Raw genomic sequence first — 19,187 nt, forward strand, 5'->3', positions numbered from 1 at the left:
TAGCTGTGGAAAGACACATAGGGAAGAATCCAGGGGGTTCCAAATGGAAGTTTTCATTGTCCTCAAGACGTATTACTCTCCTGGCATGGATGACAATATCCATGGAACACTGCCAATCTGGGAAGTTCACTTGAAGCAAGATGTCCAGAGATTTTATTGAGGTCTCATTACAAAAGCAGAATTGATTGATTGATTGAGCATGTGATGAACTCAGTCTCCAGCATTCCCTCTCCTGGAGGTGGGGCTGATATCACTTGGCCCAAAGCCCTCACCTTAAATCATATGGTTGGTCTTTCTGGTGTGGTCACCTCTCACTCTCAGGCTATTGGGTGTGGCTGGCTGCACCCCAGTCAGATCTAAGAATGGTGATGATGATTAGAAATAAAGAGGTTTTCAGTCAGGGAAATGTTAACTGAGGAGATACCCTTAAGGGTGTACCTATATAATGATCCCAGGAACAATCTGCAAGATTATTTGAGAGTAGGATACACAAGGTAGTTAGAGCTGGGGTTATGGGTAAAAAAATAGTTCCCAGTGCTCCAAAATACCACCAAGCACAGTAGAAATGGCAGAATATGGCAATACTAAAGTTTCCAGCATTTTCATGTTTTATAGAGTACAAAATTTAATTTATTGTTGCATGTAGGCAATTTCTTTGAGATAAGACTACCATAATGGACTTTTACTTAGACAAAGTTCAGCAGCTACCATTTACCGGAACTGCAAGGTTTAGAGACACAGAAGTCTCAAGGAGTTGGCAGAATGTTGTTTTGAAAGTGAGGCATATAGGTAAACTGAATTGTATTTGAAAAAAACATGGGCTATAATTAGAGGTAAAAGGTGCTGGTAGAAGCAATGACATGATAAGTACTACAAATGTGGCTCCTTAAGTTGGATTTCCCTGCTTTGGTTAGAGGGGTAACAGACAGATGTTGACATAGTCTCTAGTGCCGGTTTCACAGGCATGAACACTGTGCAGTTTTATTCATGTACCAAATCACAATTTATCTTTTCTAGAATATTTACATTGTCTAAATATTTTTACTATAATAAAATTTTACAAAATTTTACTATAACACTGATGGCACCACAGATGAAGATGCTGTGTATATATAAATTTATATTCATATATCTATTTTCTTAGGACACATTTATAGTTTACTCACTTAATGAAAGAATGTGTATTGGCTTAACACTTTCTTGTGCTCCTGGATAGAATGTAAATTGGTACTGTTATTTTAAGTACAATATGGTCAGTATGTCCAAAACATAGTACCAAGTTTTTACATCAGGCCATGATACTCTTCTTAACCAGCCAAGAATTTAACAGTCTGATAACATTTCACTTCAACATTTATAAATGTTAACATATAATACTCAAAGTTATAAACTTTTCATTTTTCCAAATTTTTTATCACTTTTATTTCATTCTTTTTTTTTCTTTATAAATTTATTTTCTTTCTTTATTTATTTTTGGCTTCATTGGGTCTTCGCTGCCTCGTGCAGGCTTTTCTTCCGTTGCAGAGAGTGGGGGTCACTACTTGTTGCCGTGCGAGGGCCTCTCACCGCAGTGGCTTCTCCCGTTGTGGAGCACGGGCTCTAGGCACACAGGCTTCAGTAGTTGTGGCACGCGGGATCTAGGGCGCAGGCTCAGTAGTTGTGGCACACGGGCTTAGTTGCTCCGCGGCATGTGGAATCTTCCTGGACCAGGGCTTGAACCCCTGTCCCCTGCATTGGCAGGTGGATTCTTAACCACTGCGCCACCAGGGAAGCCCCTATTTCATTCTTATAATTGGAATGTCTTTGGTTACTAAAAGGTTTTTCTCTCTTTATACATATAATGGATATTTGTATTTCTTCCTTTTTTATTGAAGCATAATTTATATATAACGCTGTATTAATTTCAAATCTACAGCATAATGATTAGATATTTGTATATATTATAAAATGACCACGAAAAATGTCTCATTAACATCCATTCTCTTATGCAGTTACAAATTTTCTTTTCTTGTGATGAGGACTCTGAAGACCTACTCTCCTAGCAACTTTCAAATATACAATATAGTATTATTAACCATAGTCACCATGTGGTACATTACATCCCCATTGCTTATTTATTTTATAACTGGAGTTTGTACTTTTTGACCACCTTCATCCATTTCATACCACCCCCTCCAGTCCCACAACCACCAATCTGTTCTCTGTGTTTATAAGCTTGGTTTTTGTTTTGGTGGGTTTGGGGGGTTTTGTTTGTTTTTTAGATTCCACATATAAGTGAGATTATACAGTATTTGTCTTTCTCTGTCTGACTTATTTCACTTCGCATAACGCCCACAACATTCATCCATGTTGCTTCAAATAGCAAGATTTCATTCTTTTTTATGACTAAATAGTATTCCATTGTGTATGTTTGTATATATACCACATCTTCTTTATCCATTCATCCATTGATGGACACTTAGATTGCTTCCACATCTTCACTATTTTAAATAACATTGCAATGAACATGGGGGGATGCATGTATTTTTCGAATTAGTATTTTCATTTTCTTTGGATAAACACCCAGAATTGATGGATCATATGGTAGTTCTATTTTTAACTTTCTGAGGAATTGCTATACTGTTTTCCATAGTGGCTGCACCAATTTACATTACCCTCAAGAGTGCACAAGTGTTTCTTGTTCTCCACACCCTCTCCAACACTTGTTATTTTTCATCTTTTTAATAACAGAAATTCTAAAAGGTGTGAGGTGATATCTTACAGGGATTTTAATTTGCATTTCCCTGATTTTGAACATCTTTTCATATATCTGCTGGCCGTCTGTATGTCTTCTTTGGAAAAATGTCTATTCAGATTCTTTGCCTATTTTTTTTTTTTAATTGGATTGGTTTTTTTTGCAATTGGATTGTAAGTGTTCTTTATATTTTTTGATATTAAACTCTTATCAGATATAGGATTTTAAATAAATTTTTTGTCCCATTCAGCCAGTAGGTTGCCTTTTCATTTTATTGATGATTTCCTTTGTTGTGATAAAGCTTTTTAGTTTGATGTGGTCCCACTTGTTTATTTTTACTTTTTTAAAAAATTTATTTTATTGAAGTATAGTTGATTTGCAATGTTGTGTTAATTTATGCTGCACAGCAAAGTGATTCAGTTATACATATATATATATTCTTCTTCATATTCTTTTCCATTATGGTTTATCACAGATATTTAATATAGTTCCCTGTGCTATACAGTAGGATGTTGTTGTTTATCTATCTTGTATATAATAGTTTACTTCTGCTAATCCCTACTTTTGCTTTTGCTGCCTTTGCTTTTGGTGTCAGATTAAAAAAAAAATCATCACCAAGTTTACTGCCTATATTTATCTTCTGGGAGTTTTATGATTTAAGGTTTTATATTAAAGTCTTTAATAGGTCTTTAACCCATTGTGAGTGAATTTTTGTATCTGGTATAAGATAGTAGTTTAGTTTCATTCCTTTGCATGTGGCTGTCCAGTTTTCCCAACACTGTCCTTTCCTCTTTGTATATTCTTGGCTCATTTGTTAAAAATTAATTGAACATATTTGCATGGGTTTATTTCTGGAAACTCAATTCTGTTCCACTGATCTATGTACCTATATATTTCTTCTGTTTTGAAATGCTTGTTCTTTCTCTGGTCAAATTTTGTATTGAGATATATGGTTTTGCTCATCATGTTGTATACTTTTATTTATTTAATGTTAGAGTTACATGCTCTAAACTATGTTTCTGTTTGTTATTTGTCTTTAACTTTAATATTTATGTATGTTTCAATACCATAATGTAAAATTCGTAGCTATTCAGGAATATCAATTACCAACACCTCCAGCTTAAAATTTCTTTTGTTGATACTTAGAAAAAAATTTTTTTATACTTCTCAAGTATTCACTTGTATTTACTTTTGGTTTTATATTTCTATGCTTTGTATTTAACTCTTCAACTCTTCTGGAATTTATTTTTGTGATGATGTGACATAGAAATTTGAATTCATTTTTTTCTTCAAAATTTACCATATTTCTTGAACCACCTGAAGAATACTTAATATTCTGCAATTGTTTGAAAATCACTTTTTATTAATAATAAAATTTTAAGTACATATGGTATAAATAAACCTTGGGCTCCTCATAACACAATCTCTTTTCCAAGGTACCACTGTTAAAACCAGAAACCTAATGAGCAATATAGAGCTTTACTCTAAGTCTCCTCAAGGAGATTTGTCTCATGTAGTCTCATTAAGTATCCTATTTATTTAATAGTTCTCATATTATCTAAATGTTTAACTTCAATGTAGATGCTTAAATTTCTCTTTGATATTTTCCCATCATTCCCTGCTCTTTACAGAATATCATTCATCTGCCTGAAGAGAGTTTTGGACAATCAACCTTCCTTTTCTATTTGTCAAAGGATGCATATAGGACCTACCAGAAGAAGTAAATCATTACTTGCTCTCAAAAACTTCCTTCTAAAAAATAACATAGATAATAAACATCTTTTCTTTGGTGCATATAATTGCTAACATTGTTTTCTGAGATTATTCTTTGCTTTCATTGATCTTGTACCTGTAGCATGTCATAATTTTTAGAGCTTTACAATTATTTGGTGAACCATACTGTGCCAGTTCTCTCATTATTCTACTGCTTAAATTGTTTTATAATTGTCACTTGTTCGTTGTTGCAAATGGGTTTTGGAATATTTGCTTGAGGTTAATAAAGATCCATTTGGAGTTTCAGAGAAATCATACTAAATTAATTAATACACAAAGTTAAAATAATTGTGTATCTTTTTAATAATTTTCTTCCAATACATGTCCATGCTATAGCTTTCTTTTGAGTTTAATCTTATTTTAAAGTCATAAATAAAATGGAAATAGAATTGATGAAGAAGATAAAAATTGACTAAGACAAAAAGTTTATAATTCTGAGCATTTTACATTGCCATTTCTATGATTTGAAGCAGAATGTGATGTGATAGTTACCTTCACAGCCTGGTAAGAGAAATTGTTTTCTTTGTTCAGTCCATGCACACTGCTATTATTCAACTTAGAATAGTGACTTAGTTTTAAATCACCTTTGCTCAGTAAGACAATAATTAACCTCTCCCCAAATAATTCTCACCTTCATATTTCTGTAAAATCTGTAAAATTTGTCCTGTAAAATCAGTAATAATATTCCCACTTTTATTTCTGATTTAGTTATTTTTGTCTTCTATTTTTCTTAGCCAATCTTGATAAAGGTTTGCCAATTCTGTTGATATTTTCAAAGAACTAAATCTTGGTTTTATTGATTTTCTTTTTTTTTAATTTTTAAATATTATAATTTACTGACATTAATTTCCTAGTTATGACAAATGTAACAGGGTTACGTAAGTTGTTAACATCAAGGGAAACCGGGTGAAGTGTACACACGAACTCTGTGTACCATTTTGCTACATTTTGGTAAGTCTAAAATTATTCCAAAATATAAAGTTCATTTTATTTTATTTTTTATTTTTTAAATTAATTTTTGTTAGAGTATAGTTGTTTTACAATATTGTGTTAGTTTCTACTGTACAGCAAAATGAATTAGCTATACATATACATATATCCCCTCTTTTTGGGATTTCCTTCCCATTTAGGTCACCACAGTGCATTAAGTAGAGTTCCCTGTGCTCTACAGTATGTTCTCATTAGTTATCTATTTTATACATAGTATCAGTAGTGTATACGTGCCAATCCCAATCTCCCAATTCCTCCCACCCCACCCCTTTCCCCCTTGGTATCCATACATTTGTTCTCTACATCTGTGTCTATTTCTGCTTTGCAAATAAGATCATCTATACCATTTTTCTAGATTCCACATATATGCGTTAATATATTTGATTTTCTCTTTCTGACTTACTTCACTCTGTATGACAGTCTCTAGGTCCATCCACATCTCTACAAATGATCCAATTTCATTCCTTTTTATGGCTAAGTAATATTCCATTGTATATATGTACCACATCTTCTTTATCCATTCTTCTGTCGATGGACATTTAGGTTGTTTCCATGTCCTGTCTACTGTAAATAGTGCCGCTATGAACATTGGGGTGCATGTGTGTTTTTGAATTATGGTTTTCTCTGGGTATATGTCCAGGAGTGCAATTGCTGAGTCATAGGGTAGTTCTATTTTTAGTTTTTTAAGGATTGGTTTTATTGATTCTCTTTATTGTTTTTCTGTTTTCTACGTTATTTACCTCTGAACTGATCTTTATTATTTCCTTCCTCTGGTAGATCTGGCTTAGTTTGTTCTTTCTTTACTTCCTTAAGGTGTAAACTTAAGTTGCTGATTTATCTTTCTTCTTTCTTAATGTAAATGTTTATAGGTATAAATTTCCCTCCTAACATTGTTTTCACTGAATCCCATAAATTTTGTATGTTGTATTTTCCTTTTCACTTATCTCAATATATTTTCTAGCTTCCCTCATGCCTCCTTCTTTGATTCATTGGTTGTTTAAGAATGTGTTGTTTAATTTCCACATATACGTGAATTTCCCAGTCTTCTGCTGTTAATTTCTAGTTCCATTCCACTGTGATCAAAAAAGATATTTTATATGATTTCAATCTTTTTAAATTTATTAAGACATTTTGTGGCCTAATATGATTTATCCTGGAAAATATTCCATATGCTCTTTTCCTTCTTTCTTAACCCCTCTAGTCCCCTTTCTTTTATTACTTTTAAGATGTAATTAAGGCTATAATCTTTATTTATTGCATTTCTTCTTTTAAAAGGAAAAAAATAACATATATACATGTTATTTTCAAGTATATTTTTCTAGGCTGTAGTTTTCAAAATATTCTTAAAAGTATGGCCAAATAATTTTTTTAGTGATGCATTCTCCTGCCAGAGCTCCACTTGTTTTTAAGGAATTGCTGAAGAGGTATTAATGACTAGGTCCACTTGAAAAATAAGCAATCTAAATTTTCAAGTCAGAAAAATATGTTAAGTTCACAACACCTAAATGTACTGATTATGCTTTTGTTGCAAGCAAATAGATCTCCAGGCATAATTTCATTGTGTCTCTAACCTCTATTATTTCAAGTGAGGTAAAACTAAATAAAGTACACTGTAAGAAAAAAAGTAAGCACTATGACTCAGTCTTGAATCAGAGTTCATAAGTAAATTATAAAGATGTATTAATCAGCTAAATATAAGGGGAACTTCAAGTGTTTTAAATTTTATATCATGATAATTAAATACATTTTTTTTCCCCCAAAAGTGCCTTTAGTTGCTTTTATGGAATTTTACAGACATTGCTAAAATTTCTTTTCAGTAGCAATTTATATTTTCTACCACTAGGCAAATAGAAAGGCTTAGGGTTTTCATGTCTCTAGTTTTATTATTTACATATTGTACCTGCATATTTTACTCATGAATACTGAAGTGTTCAAAAAGAAATATGCAAAATAGAACTTTTGATGACAATTGATTTTGTTTGAAAAGATCACATGCCATAATCCCTTAGGTAACCTCTCAGTGAAAGGCCAAAACAATACAAGATTCTGATGCTGTGTTGTATCAGAATTCAACACTTATTTTTAAAACATGCTACATTATCCTTTTCTTTGTGGTATTCAAAATCACTGTAAATTCCCCTGCAAGTATTTATAAAAATATTTGATCATTAGAATTCAGTTCACATAGCAACAACTTTGTAAAAGAAAGTGATAGAAAATTGGGTTCAACTGAACAATTGTAGTAGGCATAATGGTATCTCCTTATCATTATCCCTATACTTCCCTATTTTCTAGCACATAAAATATAATCTTTACTTGAATTTTCCATAGGTAGACACAGCTATTAAATATTCTCTGTGTATTTATCACCATCTATCTAACTGGTTATATAAATTATACTTGAAAAGACACAAATTTACTTTTAATATGTATCTATTGATTTCATACATCATATTTATAATTAAATTGTCATCCAACTGAGGCAGGGACACAGAAAAAAATGAAACAGCTTAATGAGCTTTCTCTAAGCCATTGCCCACCAGCTTAAAAAGCAGTTCAGTCTTGTATACATGAAGGAAATACTTCTTTAGACCTACTATAAACTATGGATTTACAGTTATAATTAATTTTCTCATTGACTTTTCTATTGTACTAATGACCCTGCTGTGATTCAGGATCTGCTTTTAGATGTACTTTCATCTGACATTTTTCAAAGTATATTTGCATATCTTAATTCAATTACATTAAAATTATTTTAAATCTAAACTACATCTTTTAGTTCCTTTTTTCCCCTTCTAATCTGAATCATTCGGCCCTTGTTTATATAAAAATCCATGCTGACTTTTTCATTTTTTCCTTGTTTATGATTTGAGAACCAACTTTGATCCACCTAATTAAAACTTCTATAAAGGACAAAACAGAAAATGACTGCCAGGAGGTAGTCTAAAGTTATTTGAAATGATTTGAACATCAATGCTCTAACTTTCCACAGCACCCTCAAGTGTTTGCAGACCCAAGTAAACAAATTGCATGATCTTTCCCAACTATAGTTAGTATTCAGTTATACTATACTCCGGTGTCTTAGTGAGCCTACCTGACATACTGCCATTCTAAGATGTTAGCAAAAATAATTCAGATGATAGGCTGTCTGTAGGTAAATATTGTTAGGATGGGTAAATATTGTTATGATGGAACAAAGGACTTTAAAAGAAAGTAAACAAGATAAAAGAGATTGCCGTCTTTACTACTATTTAGAAAAGAAAAAGGAAAAGGAGTAAAGGTAAGTGGAGAAATGTAGGCTAACATAAACAACAAATAAAGGAATAGAGCTAAGTCCCAGAAGGATGTTGATAGAAATGAAAATAGGGATTTAAAAAAAATGTAAATCTCGAGCTATTGCTTAATCTTCCTGTCCATGTATAGCTTATTTCCTTCTATGAAACAAGTTCTGCAGTATTGCTGAGTGAATAAGCCAAATGTAAATGAGATTATTGAAGCACATACAGAGCCTAAGAGGTGAGAAAATGTTATGCTAATAATCAAAGAGGTCTCTGAAGGTCTGGGGAGAAAAGTACATAAGGGCCAAGATGGAGTTATCCATTTGGTCTCTGGGGTTTGTTAGAAATTACACTAATATTTTAAAAAATCGGATTCCTAATACTTTTTAAAATGTCTGTTTACATGAAGTGAATAACATGTTTTTCTATGATAGCATTTCATAGATAGTGTAATTCTTTAGACCTATAATAAATATTTATTATATCCATTATATCAAACAGGCATATCCCTGCTATTAGACATTTAGAAACATTTAATTTGGTGAATTTTTAATGCAAGCGTGAAGAAATTGTTGAAAAGTTGGTTCTAAAATAACAACCATTTCACAGTGTTAAATATACATTGAATTATGGGGTAGTGAATATCTAAACCTTCCTAAGACATAATATAGTTGTGGATTTATTTTGTATTGGGAAATGCTTTTTTATTTGGATAACAAATGTAGTGAAATGTACATGTAGAGATACACACATATTTTATTCAGTTTATGTCAGTCAAAATTCTGATAGTTTTAATTTTGGGTATACCTTGGCTTTGTGTATCATTTCTTAACTTAATAACAATTATAGTAATCGCTCCACAGTTTACATTCATAAAATACAAACACTAGATAAAAAATAGGTGATGCATTCATTTGAACTTCCTTAATCATTAAAGTGGATCAACTGCATAGATAATATAATCTATTCAAGTTTGAACATTCATTTTAATTCAGGTTTAAACATTCTCATGTCTAATGGCCATATTACATATAAGAAATTTATTATGAAAAAAATACATGAAAACCTGGAATTATCAACTCAGTGAAGTATGCTTTATTTTCGCCTTGCTAAAGAACACAACAAAAACATTATCATTAAAAAGCAATACACTTTTGTTCCATAAATCAGTGTTTCTCACGTAACCAATTGTGCTGTTTATTTTCTTCCTTCATATTTGAACTACAAATTCTAGCTTGTGTCAGTTAGTAAGCAACAAGTCATAATTCTATATTTTTTAACTTCTTTAACTTAATCCCAAAACACACTTCTGATCCTACACAATTGACCAAAGACTTAACTACTCTGTGAATGCTTATCCTTAAGGAATGAAATTTGAAAAATTTCTGGGCAACTAAAGTAAAGGAAGTAATCAAGATAACCTTTATCTTATCACAGAAGTTTTTTATTATATAAGAAATAATATTTGTACAATTTAAACCCACATTCATATATATATATATTCATGAATTAAAATAGATAAGAAAATTCAATTTGATCTAAAAATATCATTCTATCAGGATCTTTAGAAAATTATACAGATGACTATTATTTTGTATAACATAGAGATTTAGAAATTACTTCCTTCTTACACAGTCAATTGTCAGAAGTCATATTGTATATGTGTGATTTTGTTTTTTCCTAGAAGCAGATGTTAAGATTAAAAAAACTTGAATGCAAATAATTATTTTGGAGTACAAATGTCACTGGTGGAGACGTGAGAAAACCAGAGGAAAAAAAGGCAGTCATAAAAGGTGCATTTCTGTCATGGCAGGCTAATGGAATTTAATCCACTGGGGAAACTCTAAAAACTGGTATAAAATCACACTTTAAAATTCTCTCACTTAAGAGGAGAGGCAGTTGTGTATTTATTCCTCAACTCCCAGAATGATGTGAATCCCCTGATCATTCCCAGAACTAAGAGTGCACAGAGAACAAACAGCCTTCTGTGCTTCCAGAAAGTGTCCTGAGGTACCAGGATGCGGAGATTGACATTTGGAGACTAGTCATAATATAGGGAACTACTTGCGGTATTGGGAAGGGCATGGCAATAAATGTCTTCACTTTACATTGTTCAGGTCTTCCTCAGGCCCTACATTAAACGCACAGTTCTATTAATGTCACTGCTTCTTAGAGGTTGGTCACGATTTTTTTTTAAAAAAAACAACAACAAAAAACAACAAATTACAAGATGATGGTAAGGAGCCCTGCTGCTGTAATTGGTCCTGAGGCTGACCACAGCTGATATTCTTTATATTCCTCTTCTACTTCTCAAACTAGATTTCTCACAACTTGAGTCAGCACTTCAGCTAGCCAAGAGTGCTTGTCCAGTGTGATAAATCATACTTTCATGCCTGAGAATTCTGATACTTTGGTTACCATATCTTTGTCAGATTGTGTTTCCTGCAATTGCCATGTAAGGTTTTGACTCAATAAGAGCACTAAGAGGTACCCTAAGGAATCTCCTTAACTCCAGACATACTTCTCCCTGTCCCATTACACAGCAGCCACCCCACTTCCTCATGATAAACGTGGTCAGTTATCCCTGCCAGTATAGTAACTCTCTTTCTGTTCCTTGTTTTACTGGCATGAGGGACTCAACATAACTTAGTTGGATCAATAATTTCAAGTTTAGTGGAATCCTTTATATGTTCTTGTGTAAACATGTCCCTTCCCTCAGAACCAGGACCTCTAGTGCAGAGGCCAAAAGTTGCTCAATGAGGAAAAGTTAATCAATTGTGTCCCTGAGAGCAATGGTGAAAGGGCACTCAGACAAAGGTATTCTATCTATCAGGAATATTAAGAGTATTAGGTTCACAGAATTTCTTGGAACTGTACTTATTGTTGCATCATCTTCACCATATTGTTGATTGCTTTTCTAAGGCACTGTTCATAATCTTATTACAATAAATCAATTTGTTAGCCCATGAGTAGACTTGCTGGCCAAGCCACTGCAGACAGACAAGGAAAACACTTAGCCACACCCATGTCAAAGCAAAAATTGCATCAGGCAAAGTTAAGCAGGACAAAAAGAGCTTATTCAAGACTATTACAACAGGGAAGGAGACTGAATTCAACTCCACTGAAACAAAAGATGGGAAAGATTTCAAGCATTGGGATGAGCTAGTGGAAAAGTATTGGAGGACTTTGGGGGTGGGGTTGATCAATGGTATGTGTCCAACACATTGAGCTTTTCCTGAGTTTGCAAAGTTTTTTCTCTTTAATTAGGCTATTTGTGTTTGCTAAGTGTTGCCTCGGAAAGTTAGGCTCCTACCTTCCCTCAGAGACTAGGAAATAGGGGTGTTATCTCCTTTGATGTTTACATTTCAAAGAGATGGTTTCCAGGTCCTTGAGAAAGACATTTCCTGAGCTATAAAACTGGCAAGAGGTTAGAAGCAGATTTGCATACATTTCAAAGGAACAGAACAAGAATTTACAGTTGAAAGTTTCTGAAGTAAATGCTCTACGAAAAGCCAGGTCAGTGGTCTGTAGTTAGAAAAAACTTGTCCAAAGCTTCATTAAACTGAGGAGAAGTTTAAAGTCATCTTGGTTACCCAGAATATGTATCAATCCAGCACGGGGATAATTATTTACCCTTCCAGGATGGAAAGGATCCAATGTAATCAGTCTATCCTATGGTGGCTAGCTAAGCTGCTCAAAGGATGATGCCTTACCAAGGGTTTAACTTTAGTCCCTATTGCTAATTGGTTGAGCACTCAGCAGTCACCTATTATAGGTTCAGTGAGAGGGAGTTCTTATTGTTGGGTCCTGGCATATCACCAAGCCTGCTATTATGGCTATTCCTTTCATTATAACCAAGTGTTAAGCACTAGGATGACTAAGGACAGAACATTTTTGTTGTTTTCTATTTTGCTGTTGTTATTTGTTTTTTGGCTCTATTATTTGGTATTTTAGCAAATGTTACAATCAATAAACATGTGATATATCTTTGCTCATTTATGCAGGCCTATCTATAGAACTAAGTTTTACCTGAGTTGTTTGGTAAATTATGCTTATACTAATAATTTTGTAGATAATTTTGATCAATTAATTTTATTAAGCTAATTTTAGGGATGGAGGTGTTTCAAAACTGATGACAGTTGCTTTAAGGGCTATGTTTTTATTCTGTTCACTTTGACACCTGGGGAATAGATTTTTCCAAGTCCCAACTCAATATATACAGAACCTCCCCACTCTTGGCATTCCTGGACTCCTAGGATTTGTATCAGAGTTAGCAACAGAGTTTAATTAATTAATTAAATAATAACACAATAGAAATACATGCACATGTGTGACGACTTCATGGTCAAGGATTTTTTTTTTTAATGTTTTGCAACTTTCTTCATAGTAGTCTAAACTCAGAATAACCCAAATGTCCATAAGCAGTTGAAGGGATATGTAAATTTGGGGATATTAATAAATAGCCATGAAAATATATGAACTAAAGTAAAACCACTCAAAGATGGGGATGGGTCACACAAACATTATGTCAAGTAACTGAAGTCAGACTCATGTAAGTACATGCTACATCATTCTATGAAGATAAAGTACAAAGCAGCCAAAACTACTGTATTGTGTTAGAATTCAGGATAGTGTTATTTTAGAGAAAGAAACAGGGGGTTGTAATTGGAGGGGGACATGAAAGGGACTTTTAGAATGTTGGAAAAGTCCTGTTCTTGAACTGTTTGTGATTACAGAGGCATTTGTGAAAAAAATCCTGAAGCTGTACGACTGTGTTCTATATACCTTACTGTCTGTATGTTACGACTCACAATAAAAAATAAAAAGAACAAAACAATTAAGATCTCACAGTTGTGCATGAAAATTATTATATCCCAAAACATAATTAAACTTTTCTCAGTACTTTGTAAAAATTTTACTTTGTAAAAACAACAAAAAAAAATTGTTTTACTTGAATTTTTCTTTGTTCACCAAAAAGAACATATTATATTGTTATAGGATAAAATGAAGGGGTATGAAAATGTTTTCCTGATATATTAACTTTTATTAAATGTTCTTTTTGATACTTTAATTTCTTTTTACTGGTCACTGAGGTCTTTATATTTTGCACACAAAAACCACTAAGGATCTTGCCTGTGGACACCTCAGAGATTGCACTGTAGATTCTCATGGCTCCAGACAGTTGGTGGAAAGAAAGATGAGAAAAACTATGATTTGGGTCAATGACATGATTACAGAGCTAAGGTTTCCAACAGGGTTTCAGATGGTCCACTTGGCTTCTGAAGCAGTTTTAAGGAAGCAGTGAGAGAACATCACAGGGATAACAGAAGGGCATTAACTACCAGAAGCCCCTACATGTATCAACTGAGACCTTGAACTATCTATGCAAACATCAGAAGCAGGGTTCTAGCCAGCCAACTAGTGATTGAAAGGCTCAGGTGCTCACCTGCACAGAACTTACTTGGCTACCTGGTTTCTGAACTACTTGCTAGCAGATTTAGCCTTGCTGCCCAGTTCTTCTTCAATTATGAGGATCTGGTTGTAGTTGGCCAAGCACTGGGTTAGGCAAGGTGTACCAGTCTTGATCTGCCCAGTGCAGGGCTCCACCACCAGGTAAGCAATGAAGATAACTTCGGTTATGAGTTATAAGACACCATGATGCCCCACCCATCGGACTGAGCCAGTTTGCACACCTGAAGAGAATTGGCCATGGAGCCGATCTGGTACACTTTGAGCAGAAGGCAGTTGCATGATTTCTCACCCACGGCCTTGGAAATGCGCTTCAGGCTGGTCACTGAGAGATTGTCCCCCCCACCACCTGGATTCCTGTACTAGCAGTGAACTTCTGCCAAGCTTTCCAGTCATCTTGGTCAAAGAGATCTTTAATAGACACCAATGGGTAGTCCTTGATGAAGGAATTGAACAGGTCGAACAACTGGTCAGGTGTGGCGTACCTGCTGAGATCATTGGGAGACTTGAAGTCCAGGTCATACTTCCCTGACCTGAAGAATTCAGAGGCAGCCAAGTCCATGCCAATGACAACCTCATCGGTGTAGCCAGCTGTCCTGATCTCATTCTTCAGCAACTCCAGAGCTTCTTTATTCTTCAGGAGCAAACCAGCCTTCATCCCCCACATTGGTGGCATCTTTCCCATATTTCTTCTTGATGACATTCTTTAGGTTGTGGTAAACCTCCTCTCCAATGTGCATGGCTTCCCTGAAGTTTGCTTCACCAACAGGGAGGATCAGAGTTTCTTGCATGGCCAGCTTGTTGCCAGCATGAGAACCACTGTCGATCACACTGAAGGCTGGAATGGACAAGATGACTTCAGAGTTGTCAGCCAAGTCAGCAATTTGGAGGTACAGGGGCACCCTTTATAAAAAACCTGGCCTTACAGACAGCCAGGGTCCCTCCCAAAATGAAGTTAGTACTACATTTAGATTTATTTTCCATTTCATCCATCTCTATCATCCATTTGTCAGTCTTCTACTTGTTCCACATGCTCAGTTTACATAATTCCTCTGATCTACAAATATAATGCATTTACCTAAAATTTTTAACTGGTAATTGTAGTGGATTGAATAGTGTCCTCCCAAGATTCATGTCTAACCAGAACCCCAAAATGTAACCTCATTTGGAAATAGGGTTTTTGCAGATGTAATTATATAAGATGGAGTCCTACTGGATTAGGCTGGGATCTAAATCCAGTGACTGATGTCCTTATAAGAAGAGAGGACACATCAAAAGAGACATACAGAGGGAAGAAGGCTATGTGAGGACAAAGGCAGAGATTGAGGTGATGCAGTTACAAGCGAAGGAATGCCAAGGGTCGCAGGGTCCACCAGAAGCTAGGAGGAGGCAAGGAAGGATTTTTTCCTAAAGCCGTCAGAGGAAACATGGTCCTACTGACACCTTGATATTGAATTTCTAGCTTCCAGGGCTGTGAAAAAATAAATGCCTGAGGTTTTAAGTCACCAAGCTTAAGGTTTTAGAGAGTAATGCTTCCACAAAGGAATTTAGCAGTAATTTTATTAAAATCAGAAGTTGTAATTTTCATCTGACTATCCAGATCCCCTCACACCACTGCAGAAAAATTTATTGTATTGGTAAATTACCGATCTTAATTTCAAAATAAAATAAAGTATGCTTCTATCCTATCGCGGCAGGGAAAATTATGTCTAGATTTTAAGACGTGGTTCGTGACTTTTAGTTTCAAATTTGCTGTGTATTTACATAATCAATTCACAGAGTTCCCAAGAAAGAAAAAAATGAAACAAAACAAAACATTATGTTGTTCCATATTCAAGTTAATTCAAGTCCTTCTCCAATTCAAGTTAAAGGATTCACATAATTATAGGACATGAGGTAAATTAATGCATGGAATAAAGATGCAATGATATGCAACTGAGGTTTTGTTTGTTGAAGTCTTTAATTCATTTGTTGGAAAGGGCTGAAATGGTTACCTTTGGACCAGATAAGTGCCATCCAAACTTTATTATATAAAAAACAGAAAAAAAGAGATAGGAACGTATAGGATTAGAAAATTGAAATTAGACTGAAAAAATTCTATAATAAGCTATAAAGTTACATGTGCACATACATTAAATGTGCTGTTTGAATTCTGCAGCCCATCAATTCACTGAAATTCTTGATCTGAAGAATAGCCTTGTTACATGTTCTACAAATGAATACAAGAAAAACAACTATCCTTACTCATTCTAACATAACAAAATTCCTTCTAACTCATTTTGATTATAGTCTGTCCCTCATTTTTAATTACTCTATTTTCAAAATCAAGTACAAATAAAACACCAACAGCAAAAAAGAAAATTGTCACTTTTCTACCTTTCCACCTCCTTAGTACTTTAGTATGCTAAATCGTCACTTTTTATACTTGGAGATTATGTTCAGATGCTGGTTTTCAGAACATGCACATTCTTTTGAAATACACCCCACAGATAATTTCTTCAGTAGTATAGACCAAGAGTATTACCTACATGAATTTTCATAAAGTTTACAGAACAAATTAGTATTTAGTCTAACGAGTAAAAAAACAAATCACAATTTTGAGCTCAACAAATGTTCAAAGGTTTTATGTCCAAACTCAACTTTATTGTTCATGTGATCTATTTAATGTGAATAAAAATCACCTTAGTTAAAGATTATATATGTTTAGATAATTTTTCCAGAATCAATAGTCTAGTTTGTTTAAATACAAATACAAACTTCTTTATTCTTAATGAGCCTTTCCAATTTTCTGAGTATTTTAAAGCTTTCATAGGTGAAATTACTAGTGGCTGAACTAAAAGGGAATTTTAAAATTTCAGCCTATTCCAAAGAGGAAAAAGGAATATGGTGAATCCTGTTTTGTCTCAGAAAAATGAACCAGCCCTCTAAGGGAACTAATTTGGAATCAAGGAGAAAGGAAATTCACACAACAAAGAGAATCCATTTTAATTATCTGTGTGAAAGTAAAAATTGTTTGCATATGAATTACTGACTCTATAAGAAACTGATAAGTTTGAATAACATATTATGACATACACTTTATGGTGAACTCTATTTCAATATTACCCATATCCGTATTTATTGTCTTCTAAAATTTATCTTGCCTTTATTTATAGCCGACATATTTAATGTCTCTATTGTTCATGCTTGGCTTCTTATTTTACTATAAAATAAAAAGAGTGCCCTAGACAAAATATGGTAATATAAAGAGACAAAACTCCTGATTGCTGACTCTATTCAGGAAACCCTGCTCATTTAATACCCAAAGTTCTGAATTACATTATCAATCATATTCTCCCACCTTATACATGAACTACCACATGAACCAAACAGAACAACATAAATATCACATACAGGTTTTTAATTATCAGATAAACTTCACAGGAAAGTGTATACTATTTTTGAAAGTTTTATTTATTTTGTCAAAAACAGGTTCCATGTTTAGATATTTGGCATCAACTTGATCATATTGAGATCACTTCTTCTTTAGCTATTGAACATGAGGAAAAAATAAGTTTCTAAACATTATCAAGTTGATGCAAATATTACAATTTACAAAGTTTCCTCATATAATCCTTGTTATAGTATAGTTAAGATAATCAGTATCAACAACTGAACTGGCAAGGTTAGAGATTAAGAAGACCAAGCTACACAAAGAACACAAAAAGTCTGTAATTTTTTGACAGCCTATAGAACAGGAGAAATTATTTGCAAATGATGCAGCTGACAAGGGGTTAATCTCCAAAATATACAAACAGCTCATTCAACTTAATATCAAAAAACAAACAAACCAATCAAAAAATGGGCAGAAGACCTAAATAGATATTTTTCCAAAAAAGATATATAGATCGCTAAGAGGCACATGAAAAGATGTTCAACATTGCTAATTACGAGAGAAATGCAAATCAAAACTACGAGGTATCACCTCACACCGGTTAGAATGGCATCATAAAAAGTTTACAAATAATTAATGCTGAAGAGAGTGTGTAGAAAAGGGAACCTTCCTACACTGTTGGTTGGAATGTAAATTGGTGCAGCCCCTATGGAGAAGAGTATAGAAGTTCCTTAAAAAACTAAAAATAGAGTTACCATATGATCCAACAATCCCATTCCTGGTTATATACCCAGAAAAAAAAAACAAACCCTAATTTGAAAAGATATATGTACCTTAATGTTCATTGCAGCACTATTTATAATAGCCAAGACATGGAAACAACCAAGTGGCCATCAACAGATGACTGGCTTAAAAAGATGTGAAATGGAATATTACTCAGCCATAAAAAAGAATGAAATATTGTCATTTGCAGCAACATGGGTGGACCTAGAGAATATAATGATTAGTAAAATAAGTCAAAGACAAATACTATATGGTATCACTTATATGTGGAATATAAGAAATAACACAAATGAATCTATATACAAAATAGAAACAGACTCACAGACATAGAAAACAAACTTATTGTTACTAAAGGGGAGAGGGAGGGAGGGAGGGAGGGACAAATTAGGAGTATGCAATTAGCAGATACAAACTACTATATATAGCTAAGCAACAAGAATTTATTGTACAGCACAGGAAACTATATTCAATATCTTGTAATAACTTATAATGGAATATAATCTGGAAAAATAACTGAATCTCTTTGATGTACACCTGAAACTAACACAATATCATAAATCAACTATACTTCAATTTAAAAAAATCTTTCTGTGGTAGAGCATACAGTAACTTAATTATATTGTACAATTTTGTATAACTGAGTTATTGAAGTGTACTTTGAATTTTTTATAGTTTCTGATGGGGAATTATGAACCTAAATATTGGCTTGTGTTGCTTAACCAACACCCATTCACCTAAATGAAACAAATCTCTAATTGGCTGGTGATCACGGCTCACTAAGAAACAA

The 19,187-nt window shown here is 33.6% G+C and overlaps 1 pseudogene across 1 annotated transcript in view; it reads right to left on the bottom strand.

The window, feature by feature from the left end:
• LOC309660977 (alpha-enolase pseudogene) overlaps nucleotides 1-19,187 on the bottom strand; it is a 36,077-nt pseudogene continuing 16,890 nt past the window's right edge. The window contains exon 1 of the transcript in view: nucleotides 1-19,187. This exon is cut by the window's right edge and continues 16,890 nt beyond it. The product of the transcript in view is annotated as an alpha-enolase pseudogene (transcript).

This window comes from Balaenoptera physalus (genome assembly GCF_965194825.1).
Source record: "Balaenoptera physalus genome assembly, chromosome: 5".
Lineage (NCBI taxonomy): Eukaryota > Metazoa > Chordata > Mammalia > Artiodactyla > Balaenopteridae > Balaenoptera > Balaenoptera physalus.